This window comes from Chiloscyllium plagiosum, unplaced genomic scaffold (assembly GCF_037043375.1).
Source record: "Chiloscyllium plagiosum isolate Xiang-an unplaced genomic scaffold, Cpla_swu_hap1 HiC_scaffold_51, whole genome shotgun sequence".
Taxonomy (NCBI): domain Eukaryota; kingdom Metazoa; phylum Chordata; class Chondrichthyes; order Orectolobiformes; family Hemiscylliidae; genus Chiloscyllium; species Chiloscyllium plagiosum.
In genome coordinates, this window is record NW_028270189.1 from 9510226 (window position 1) to 9523127 (window position 12902).

The following is a 12902-nucleotide window of genomic DNA, read 5'->3' on the forward strand; positions in this document are numbered from 1 at the left end:
ACAGATAGCGATCGTACAGTAAAGGGAATTGTAGTGGCTTCCCTTTCATGAGCAATCCATCAGCACTTAAAATATCCTGTTTGACATGTGCATTATCTCTCGACCATTCATCAGACTGCGCTGCAAATACTTCACTGGCTCTGCCTACCAGCTTAGACTGAACTAGCATTACCCAGAAGGCCTCGGGCCACTCTACCTGTCTATGCAATCTTTCAAATGAAACACAGAGTTCCTTGACAGTAGAGTCACAGGTAGTTAGGATAGCGAAGAAGGCGCTTGGTATGCATTCCTTTATTAGTCAGAGTATTGAGTACAGGAGTTGGAAGGTCATGTTGCGGCTGTATAAGACAGTGGTTAGGCCACTTTTGGAATGCTGCATGCAACTCTGTTCTATTTCCGATCGGAAGGATTTTGTGAAACTTGAAAGGGTCCAGAAAAGATTTACAACAACGTTGCCAGGGTTGAGCTATAGGGAGACTTTGAACAGGTGATGGTTGGTTTTCCTGGAGAGTCGGAGGCTGAGGGTGACCTGATAGAGGTTTATAAAATCAAGAGGGGCATGGATAGGGAAAATTGACAAAGTCTTTCTCCTGGGGTGCGCGAGTCCAGAATTATAAGGCGAGCTTTAGGTGAGAGTATAAAGATTTAAAAGATAAAAAGGGGCAACTTTTTCATGCAGAGGATAGTACGTAAATGGAATGAGCTGCCAGAGGAAGTGGTGGAGGCTAGTACAACTGCAACAGTTAAAAGGCATCTGGATGGGTATATGAATAGGAAGGGTTTAGAGGGAGATGGGCCGGGTGCTGGCAGGTGGGACTACATTGGGTTGGGATATCTGATCTGCAGGATGGGACCATGAATGTGTTGTGGAACCTGGAGGATGTTATGATTTGAACCACAGGTAATGTTTGTTTGGATCTTTCAGCCAATCTTACAGATGGTACAATTGCAACATTTAAGAAGCATTTGGATGGATATATGAGTAGAAAGGGTTTGGAGGGAGATAGGCCAGGTACTGGCAGGTGAGACTAGATTGGGTTGGAATACCCTGTCGGCATGGCTGGGTTGGAATGAAGGGTCTGTTTCCATGCTGTACATCTCTATGACTGTAAGATCGGCTGAATGGTCCAAACAAAAATTACCTGTGGTTCAAATCATAATATTCTCCAGGTTCCACAAGCCATCCCCTGTCCCATCCTCCAGGTTCTGCAGCCCTTCATACCTCGTAACATGGCCCAGACCCTCCAACTCCTCCTTCCTCTGCAATGTTCCCCAGAAGAGCACTGGAGGATTTTGGGGGTTACAGAGATGTGGAGGGACATCAGGACGGGAGAATTTTGCAGACATTAGGAATATATGGACTTGAGGAGGTTTCACAGTTTATGAGTGTTGTAGGGACTGGAGGAACTTACAAAGATAGGGATAGTTTTAGATTGGAGGATTCTGCAGAAAGCCTTTACGTGGTTAAAGGCAGGATTCTTAGCAGCGTGCAAGCACAAAGGGATCCTGTGTCCTTCACGTTACCACGCAAGTTGACAGGCTGTTAAGAAGGCGGATGGTGTGTTGGCTTTCAGTAGCAGGGGGATTGAGTTTAAGAGATGTGAGATTTTGCTGCAGCTCTACAGAACCCCAGTTAGACCACACTTCGAATATTGTGAACAGTTCTGTTCGCTTCATTATGGGAAGGATGTGGAAGCTTTAAAGACAGTGCAGAGGAGATTTAGCAGGATGCTGTCTGGACTGGATGGCATGCCCATAGAAGGTAGGTTGTGGAAGCTAGGGCTTTTCTGATCAGAGCGAAGGAGGAAGAATGGTGACATTATAGAGGTGTACAAGGCAATAAGAGGCATAGATAGACTGGATAACCAGAGACTACTTCCCATGGCGAAATGGCTATCACAAGGGGACATAAGTTTAAGGTAACTGGCGGAAGGTTTAGCTTAGATATCAGAGGGATATGGGCCAGGTGCTGGCAGGTAGGACTAGATTGGGTTGGGATATTCTGTCGGCATGGAAGGGACTGGTATGTTATTTACACAGAGTGTGGTGCGTGCTTGGAATGGACTGCCAGCCATGGTAGTAGATTCAGACACATTGCAGACATCTAAGCAACTCTTGGATAGGCACATCAATGATAGTAATATGTAAGGTATGTAGGTTTGTTTCATCTTCAGAGTAGGATAAACGGTCAGCACAATATTGAGGGCGGAAGGGCTTGTACTGGAATGTGCTATTCCATTTTCTAAATAGCAAGGGTTATGATGGCAGCAAGAGGTTTCGGGAAGCGGGAGAGGATGCGATCTGAATGAAGTGACACAAATAGGAGGCGTTGCTAAAGTTGTATGGGGTAACAGAGACAGCAATGGTCTGATCTGGAGCAGATGACCCAGACTGGGAGGGGTGTGGGGACTGGAGGTGCTTTCACAGGGAGGGAGGAGCATAGACCCACAGGGTGTTACAGAAATGTGGAGAGCTATAGGGCCTACCGGTGTTCATGGAGATGGGGAGGTTGGGAGGAATGGATCAGTTTACAGGGCTAAGGATGTTGGTAGAATGGGGTGTTTTACACAGACAGGGATGTTTCATTTGAATGGAGCAGATTACAGAGAAAACGTGGGTTGTACAGATTGGAAAAACAACTAGACGTATGGAGGGTAGTCGTGACTGAAGATGTTTATAGAAACAGGAAGGCTTAGGTTCTGCAGTGTATTTAGACATGGAGGGTGAGGAATCATACAGATTTTCCAGGTGATGAATTTTGGTTGGAGACAGTTCACAGATTAGGCAGCATTAGTAACTTCCTCCAGATTGGTTAAAGTGGGAAGGGTTGTAGGGGAGCGTGATCTTTACACATGGAAGATCTGGTGAAGATTATGGAAATGAGCAGATGGATGGAGACGTTGGAGGAGCTTACATTGACAGGGTGGGTGCTGGCAATGAAAAGATATCACATAGATGGTGGGTCTTGTAGGAGCTGGACTGGAAGAGTCACAGGTATTGGAATGACTTCTGCAGATTAGGAGTATTACGGGGACTGAGAGGATCGTAGGGTCTCCACAGATTGATCGTGTCTTTAAGAATAGAAGACTTAACGTAGATACGGATAGCTTAAACCCAATGCATGCAGTTTCATTTCAAGACCAGAGCCTTATTATCCCACATCAGCCAACGATCCCTAACCCTGCCAGTGTTTCCCTTTATCCCAATGGGGCCATACTGGCCCTGGATTCTTGAGATCACACTTTGAAAAGCCTCCCATTTGCCAGTTGTTCCTTTTCCTTCAAACAGACCCACCCGATCGATTAGAATCATAATGTGGAGGTGCCGGTGTCGGACTGGGATGTACACAGTTAAAAATCACCCGACATTCAGTTCCAGTCCAACCGGTTTATTTGAAAGCACTAGCTGTCAGAGCACTGCTTCTTCATCAGGTGGTTGTGGAGCACAATCCTAAGGTACAGAATTTATAGCAACAGGATGGCAGTGTCATGGAATATAAAATCAAACAAATTTAGTTTAAGCCTTTCATCTGTTTCAGTGATCACGAGCGCTTCCAAAGCGAGTTGGATAATAACTGGGCATTGTGCAATTTTATATTCACAGCATTGACGCTGGCCAGAGCCTGCAGAATGGCCCCAAACCTGGCCCTGTTCCAGTTTTCCTCTTCAATCTGTGGACCTCCTAATCTTTCTCCATAACTATGTTAAAACGAAGACAGTTGTGGGCACTGGACCCAAAGTGCTCTTCAAATGACACTTCAGTCACTTGCCCAACCTTGTTTTCTGAGGGAAGGCCTCGTGTTGCACCTGCCTGAGTAGAGTAGGGCTCTCTGCATATTGATTTAGGAATCTTACTTGGACACATTTGAAAAATTGCCCTCCGTCCAGGTATTTTTATACTCTAGGCGGCCCAGAGAAAGACAACAGTTCACTCTCATGTGGTCTGCACATCATACCCACAGCAAAGTGTTTGCCTCTCAATTACTCTGTGAAATGGGCGAGCCAGCTGCTTAGCTCAAGGGCAGCAAGGGATGGGCAATAAAGGCTAGTCAGCCAGAGACACCCACATCCCATACATGATTTTTTAAAAAAAATCCATTCAGATTGTTCCACTGGAACTGTGCTGGGACCAGTGTGCTGGCCAATCATGTTGGTAGATTTATGGACAGGGCTTTAAACTGACAGAGAGGATGCAGGGACAGGCTTCAGATAAAAGGAGCTTTCCAAATCCAAAGAGAAAACGTGAAGCATCAGAGCAGCATGGAAATGTGACTGAAGACAACAGAAAGGAACAGGATGGGACAAAGTTTAACTAAAACTGTAGATCAGCAAATCCATTTGTGAGAGGAAATTGTGGGAACGAGTAAATTATGTTTTTTTTTAATGGACAAGGTCTCTGCAACAAGGTAGATGGATTTGTGACACAGAGATAAAAGGGATTTATCACCAGGGAGATGTGGTTCCAGGGCGAACAAAAAGTGGAACATAAATATTCAATGGTTCACAACCTTGTGGAAACTCAGACAAAATGGGCAACGCTAACAATAATGGGTAAGAAAGGCATTACAGAGAAAGCATTTGGCATCAGATCATGAAGTAGAGTCAGTCTGAATGTAAATTCTGGCTAATACTTGCCAAGGACACAAGCAGCAGAACAGTTTTAAACCACCGAACAGCATTTCATGGCTCGTCACTGCAATAAATAGGAATTCCTTGGAATTTTTAATAAAGGCATGGTGAACATTTAGTGAAAGGTCAATATTCACAAAGTCTGGGACAATCACACTGACAACAGTGATATTGGAAGAGGAGTTCAGAGAATTAGTTTTCAGTGTTTCTTAGAATAACACATTGTGCAACTGGCGAGGGACGTAACTGTCTCTGAGCGACTGTTGTGATAAAACTTAGTGAATGAGTAATGTCACCTGGAGAGATCCTCTGGGAAATTGCGATAAAGTGCAGTTTAAAGAAATATAAAGTTTTAAAGTGAAACACAGAAAGGACAAGCTACAACTAGAAACAAAAACAGCCAATTACATGAGTTGGAGAGGAGAAGTGACCAAAGTAAAGAGGCGAAACAGACTGAAATATGTGCCTGTAAATGAACAGTGGAAAATATTTGAAGGAGCTATGTAAAATACTCAACAAAAGGACATTCCACTGAAACAGACCAAACCTCAGCAAGAAATCCCCACCGGTCCCTCACTCAGGACAAAATGGATCATATTAGATTATGAGGCTGAGACGATCACCACAAAGTACTTAACATCCTGAAGTGAGAGAGAGTTTTAGAGTAAGTTTTAAAGGGATTGCAATGGGTCTGCTTGCAGGAGGAGGGCAATGGGAAGAGGAATCATTGTCAAAGTTTATTGACACGATACGAACATGGAGAGGTGAAGGTGCTGGAGGTGGTGAGAGTGTTACAGACAGTGGTCAGGGCCTGAACAAAGCCAGTATGAATTGCTGCAGTTGGAGGGGTTTGCAGAGGTAGGGAGGGACATACATATTTTTATTTATTCATTCATGGGATGTGGGTGTCACTGCCTAGACCAGCATTCTTTGACCCCATGCTAATTCCCCAGAGATTGCTGGGGCCCTGGTGGATATATTTAATACTTTGCTGGACACAGGTGAAGTGCTGAATGACTGGAGGATCGCTAATGTGGTTCCTTTGTTCAAGAAGGGCAGCAGGGGTAGGCCAGATAATTACAGAGCAGATAGTCTGACAGCAGGGGAAGGGAAATTATTGGAAACAATTGTGAGGATGAATCAACACTTGCAAAGGTAAGGATCAACTCGGTTTAGTCATCACGGATTTGGCAGAGGGAGATACTGTCTGAGGAATTCAGTTCAGTTTTTTTGAAATGGTGCTTAAGTATATTGATGAGGGCTGTGCAGATCATGTGGTTTACACGGACTTGACTAAGTCCTTAAACAAGATCCAACATGGAAGGCTGGTCCAAAGGACTGGGTTCCAAGGCAAGTTGGCAAATTGGATGTAAAATTGGTGGATAGAATACTTTCACCAGCGGGTGTACCACAGGGATCTGTGCAGGAACCATTGAACAGTAATAACTCGGATGTGAAAGCAGAAGGTATCATTAGTCGGTTAGCGGATAACATGAAAGGTGAGGGTGTTTTTCACAGTGAGGAGGATGGTCTCCGTCTGCAGCCCGATGTCGATCGGATGATAATCTAATCAGTGTTTAGTTCTGATTGAAATGAGGTAATACTCTGGGAGAGGTACGATAAACGAAAGACAGACATAATGAATGGTAGGACCTTGCGGAGTACTGAGGAATACAGGGACCTTGGTGGACAAGTCCATAGATCCCTGAAGGTGTCTGCACAGGAAGACAGGGTGGGAAAGGCACCTCAACTGGGAGCGGGAGAGGGACCCATATCCTGGTGGGGTGAATTGCTAGAGTTGCTTGAGAGGATATAACCGAGTCTGGCAGGGTGTTGGACCTGAAATAAACGTAGGCTGGTACACGAGTTAAAAACAGCAATTTCAGCAGACAAGGCAGGCAAGAACATAGCAGGGAATGGGGGAAAACTGATGATTAAAGTGCATTTATTTCAATCCAAGGGCCAGACAGCTAAGGAAGATGAACTCAAGGCATGGATTGGAACATGGGACTGGGATATTATAGCTATTACAGAAACACAGCTGAGGGAGGGACAGGACTGGCAGCTCATTGTTTCAAGGTAGAGATGCTACAGGAAGGGGAGGCAAGAGAGGACGTGTGGTGGTGGGTTTTGATTGCATGAATCATCACAGCAGTACTTAGAGAGGATATTCCTGTGGGATCGTCCACTGAAGCTATGTTAGTGCAACTGAGAAATAAGAATGGGTCATCACTTGCATACGATCGGACAGCTGACCCCGAATAATCTGTGGCGGACTGAGGAACAAATATGTCGGGACATCTTAAATATCAACCATAATAATAAGGTTGTTATAGTAGGGTTTGTGAACTTTCCAAACCTAGAATGGGAGTGCCAGTGTTCAGTGTTTGCAAGGGAGGAATTTGGTAATTGTGTTCCAGAAAACTCCCAATCAATATGTAAATTGCCTGAAAAGAGAAAGGGGCAAAACCTGACCTCCACTTGGGAATCAAGGTAGGGAAAGGGACTGAGATGTGAGTGGGAAAGCATTTTGCCAAAGTGACCACAGTTCTAGTAGTTTGAAAATAGCTTTGGAAAAGGACAGGTCTGGTCCACAAATGCAAGTTATAAAATGGGGCCAGACCAATCTTGATCGTAAAATGGGATTGGGGAAGGGAATTATTTACAGGAAAAGGGTAGTTTGGCAAGTGAGAATATTTTAAAAGTGAGATAAACTGATCGATCAGCGCCAGCATTTTCCTGTTTGTGCGCAGCTCAATGCTGACAGCATTCAGAAACACTGGCTGTCTATTGAGGGTCTGGTCAAGGAAAAGGGGGCACATGTCAGGTATAGCCAGCTGCATCAAGGGAATCCCTGAGGATATACAGGGGCTGTAGGAATACACTTTGAGTAGAAAACAGGAAAGGAGAAGGAAAGGGGAATCCAAAAGTGATTGTATCAGTATATTAAGAGTGCATAAGTAACTCAGGACAAAATAGTGTCCATTAAAGATCAATGAGGCCATCGATGTGTGGAACTGCAGGATATTTGCTAAGATCCTAAACAATTTTTTCACTCCAGAACTTACTGTGGAGAAAGACTGGGGAACTCAGGGAACAAGAGTAATACATTAGACCACAATTGGAGTACTCTGCAAATCCAGTCTCTCTGCTACAGGAAGGATGTTGTGAAACTTGAAAGGGCTCAGAAAAGATTAACAAGATATTGTCTGGTTGTTGCTGAATAAGCTGGGGTTACTGTTACTGGAGAATCGGAGACTGAGGGATGACCTGACAGAGGTTTATATAAACATGAGCGGTATGGATAGAGTAAGCATTCAAGGCCTTTTCCCAGAAGATGGGGATTCCAAAACTAGAGGGCATAGGTTTAAGGTTAGAGGTGAATGGTTTACAGAGAGACTGAAGGGACAGCTTCTTCACACACATGGTGATGTGTGTATGGAATGAGCTGAGAGAGAAGGTAATGGAGACTGATACAATTACAACATTTAAAAGGTATCCGGATGGGCATCTGAATAGTAAGGGTGGGCGGCACGGTGGCACAGTGGTTAGCACTGCTGCCTCAGCGCCAGAAATCCGGGTTCATTTCCCACCTCAGGCGACTGACTGTGTGAAGTTTGCACGTTCTCCCCGTGTCTGCGTGGGTTTCCTCCGGGTGCTCCGGTTTCCTCCCACAGTCCAAAGATGTGCAAGTCAGGTGAATTGGCCATGCTAAATTGCCCGTAGTGTTAGGTAAAGGGGTAAATGCACGGGAACGGGTGGGTTACGCTTCGGCGGGTCGGTGTGGACTTGTTGGGCCGAAGGGCCTGTTTCCACACTGTATGTAATCTAATCTAATCTGTAAATAATCTAATCTAAAAGGGTGTAGACGTATATGGGCCAAATGCTGGAAAAGGGAATGGATTTAATTAGATCTTCTGGTGAGCCTGGACGAGTTTGGACCGAAGGGTCTGTTTCTATGCTTTATATCTCTATGACTTGAAAAAAAAAACAGCGCATGTTATAAAAGAGGTGGTGCTGGAGGTTTTAAAACTCAAAGCTATGGCAAGTCCCAGAACCTGATTAAGTGTATCACAGGACACTGTGGGATGTTTGGGAAGAAATTGTGGAGCCCCTAGCAAAGGTATGCGTACTACTGACAGCCATGTGTGATGGGCTGGCAGGCTGGAGGGTGGCATCATGGACAATGAAGGAGGTTTTCTGAGATTACAAAGGGATCTTGATGAAGGGAGTGAATGGGCTGAAAAACTAGAGATGGAATTTAATCTGAATAAATACGAAGTAATGCATTTTGTAAAACAAACAAGGGTAGAGCTTATACAATTAATGTTAAGGATTCGGTTAGTGTTTTAGTGCAGAGGGACCTCCGGGTTCAGGTATATCATTCTTGAAGCTTGCATCACAGGATGGATAAGACAGTGCTTTGCATGCCTGACTATTGCTCAGTCCATTGAGTGGAGGATTTGGGACGTCATGTTGAGATTGCACAGACATTTGTGAGGCCTGTTCTGCAATACTCTGTCCAGTTCTGGTCGCCCAGTTTTTGGGAGGATATTATTAAGGTGCAGGGCGTTCAGAAGAGATTTACCAGGATATTGCTGGGTATGGAAGGCTTGAGTTCTGAAAAATGGCTGGATAGGCTGAGTCTTTTTTCACTGGAGCCTGGAGGTTGAGACATGATGCTATAAAGGTTTATGGGGGAAAAAAGTATATAGATCGATTTAATGGTAGTTGCCTTTTCCTCAGGATTGGGGAGTCTCAAGAGGAGGGGCCACATTTTTAAGGTTAGAGGAAAGAAATGTTCAAAAAAAAGATACGGGGCAATTTGCTACATAGAGGGTGGTTTGAGTGTGGAATGAAATTCCTGAGAAAGGGGTTGATGTGGGTACAATAACAACATTTAAAAGATATTTGGATAAACAGGTGAAGAGGGAAGGGTTGGAGTGATATGGGCCAGCAACAGGCAGCTGGGAAGAGTTTAGTTTTAGATTATAGTGGGTATCAACTGAAGGGTCAGTTTCCATGCTGTATGGCTCTATGACAAGAATATGGTTTTATTCCATTATTGAGGAAAGGATCAGGGCTGGGCCCACTGATGTGCATCATCTACATAAACAATTTGGTTGAAAATATAGGAGTGATTGTGCGAAAGTTTGTTGATGATCAAATTAATGGTGTCGTGGGCAGTAAATACGGTTATCAAAGGGGATCGTGACCAACTGGGCCAGTGGGCCAAGGAATGAAAGATGGAGTTTAATTCAGCTGTTGGATTTTGTTAAGACAAACCATGGAGGACTAACACAGTTAATGGAAGGTCTCTGGCCAGGGTTGTCGAACAGAGAGAGAGAGATCCAGAAATTGACTATAAGCAAAAATAATAAGTAACCACAGCTGCTTCTCATTCTTAAAGATAACAGTGATGGATCCCCACCATGCAAATCAAGTTGAGCAGGTTCTAAAGACATCTGTCATTTGCTGGATGAAGACCATGCTATATGGAGTAAAGTTGCAGTTGACTGTGGATTAGACTACCTCCCAGAAAGAGATGAGTTCAAATTCGATTAGATTAGATTAGATTACTTTACAGTGTGGAAACAGGCCCTTCGGTCCAACAAGTCCACACCGACCCGCCGAAGCGTAACCCAGCCATACCCCTACATTTACCCCTTACCTAACACTACGGGCAATTTAGCATGACCAATTCACCTGATGTGCACATCTTTGGACTGTGGGAGGAAACCGGAGCACCCGGAGGAAACCCACGCAGACACGGGGAGAATGTGCAAACTCCACACAGTCAGTCGCCTGAGTCGGGAATTGAACCCGGGTCTCTGGCGCTGTGAGGCAGCAGTGCTAACCACTGTGCCACCGTGCCGCCTATTCCTTGTGGGAAAGACAATTGAAAGATGTGTGGCACACTGTAATAAACAGCCAATTTGTAAAGCTTTTTTAAAAATCGTATTCATCCATAATTTGCTTGTTACTTCCTGTTTAACTCAAGGTAATCCTAAATAGAGTCATAGAGTCATACAGCACGGAAACAGACCCTTCGGTCCAACCAGTCGATGCCGAACAGAATCCTGAACTAAACTAGTCCCACTGCCTGATCCGGGTCTAAGTTCCTCCAAACATTTCCTATTCATGTATTTATCCAAATGTCTTTTAAACGTCATAGTTATGCCCTCATCCACAACTTTCTCAGGAAGTTCATTCCACAGGTGAACATTGGTTCATGTCTTTTCAAACTTTCCCTCTTCTCACCTTAAAAATATGCCCCTGTGTCTTAAAATTCCCCATTTTATGGAAAGACAACCACCATCAACTCTATCTATACCTCTGATTATTTTACAAACTTCCATCAGGTCACTTCTCAACCTCCTCTGTTCCAGCGAAATAAGTCCCAGCCTATCCAGCTTTTCTTTATAATTCACACCTTCCAGATAAATCACTTCTGAACCCTCTCCAGCTCAATAACCCTTCCTATAAATGGGCGACCAGAACTGAATACAGTTTTCCAGGAAAAGCCTCACCAATGTCCTGTACAACCTCCACCTAACATCCTAACTCCGATACGTAACTGGAGTTTAGGACTGATACTATTTTGACTTTGCCTGGTTGACTCTTACGTTCTAAACTGTGAAAGCTTGTGGCTTTTTATTTCAGCAAATAACTGGGATTACCAATTTTTTTTACTTTAAAACAAAAAAATTGCTGGTTTCTAATAAGTTTGTAATCGGAGAATCAGAGATCTAGACAGCATACATATATATGTTCTAACAAATCTTGAGTAAAATTTAAGATTAAAAAAAATTCTACTTTTCCAGTAGTCATATGATGTGGAGAAGCAATTCCAATGAAAACAATTAACAGTTTGAAACAACAAAATGACTGAGAAATAAATTGATGTGTTTTGACCAGGGGGTACAAGTTACATTGTTCCTTGGAAGTGGCATCACAGGTGGACAGGGCGGGGAAAGCGGCATTTGGCACATTTGCCAACATTGGCCAGCACTTTGTTACATACATTAGAGATATTTGTAACATTGTCCTAAATATTTCCCTTGGGCAGAGGAGGCCACGGGGTGACCCTAAGAATAGTGAATAACCAAGGGTAGGTGAGTCCAAAACTAGAGGGTATAAACAGGAGGTGAGAGAGCAAGGATTTAAAGAGGGAGATGAGGGGGAACAATATCCACAGAGGATGGTGCACAGACAGAACAGACTGCCTCAGGCACATGGGAGAAACAAGAACAAATGCAGCATGGAAAAGACATTTGGGGAGGTATAGTAAGAGGAGAAGGTTTGAAGAGATAAGGGCCAAACGCAGGCAAATGAAACTCGTTCAGTTTAGGTCACATGGGCAGGTTCTGTTTCCGTTCTGTATCACTCTGTATCAAGCTAAAGAGGATTACAGTACCGAAATAAGGCATGTTATAGACACTGAAGCAAGTCACAGCAATAGGGAGGTAGTCTGGAATGCAGTACATTCCGACTATGTGGAGGGACTATCGGGAATGGAGCAAGTTACAGGGACAATTACTGTCATAGGAGTTAAAAATGACTGAAGACACTGGTGCACAAGCCATGCCACAGATACAGTGTTGCAGAGTAATGAATCTTAGTACAGTGTTGGACGGAGAACACAGAACAGAAAGATCCCAGGCAGCATTCCCAACCTCTCGTCAGAGGCCTACTCACCCCTCTGTTGTACTGATGCTCACTAAGACAGCACAGGCCTGGATTGATAACTATGATCTCCCGATGCTGTTTCAGTGCAACATAAGTTAAAGTAGATGTGGTGATTGAGCATGGGGTGTGTCTATACTGTGCTCCCCATCCAGCACTGTATCTATGTCATATCTTGATGGCCAAAGTTTGGAGCCCTCTCATTGCTTTCTGCTCTGTGCACTGTGAGTGATCTTACCTCACTGCAGGATTTATTGAAGGCTCCAGATCCCTCTTCCCTTTGTCTCTCTGGCTGACCAACCATCTTCAATGAGGTGATGGATGAGACACACAGCAGTTGGGAAGTCTATTGAATCAGCAACTTCCTGAGTATCTACAGGAGACAGAGAGGTAGACAGAATGGGAAATTAGACTGATGCAGTGAGGGTTACACAAGGAGAATGGAAATGAGCCCCACAGATATCTGGAAAATCCCAAACTCCATCCCTGGCCTGTGCTGTTGCATCTCTCTGGAGTAGAGAATTCTGTTAGCTCAGGAGCTGGAGTAACTTGAAGAGTGAGAGACGCTGACAGAGGCAGCAATTAGAC

At 44.2% G+C, this 12902-nt stretch overlaps 1 long non-coding RNA gene across 1 annotated transcript in view; it reads right to left on the reverse strand.

The window, feature by feature from the left end:
* The window catches only part of LOC148134957 (uncharacterized), a 42654-nt gene extending 29985 nt beyond the window's left edge, over positions 1-12669 (reverse strand). Inside the window, exon 1 of the long non-coding RNA XR_015755572.1 lies at positions 12553-12669. This is a non-coding gene — a long non-coding RNA (uncharacterized LOC148134957). The remainder of the gene's footprint in view (positions 1-12552) is intronic.
* Between the last annotated feature and the right edge of the window lie 233 nt (positions 12670-12902).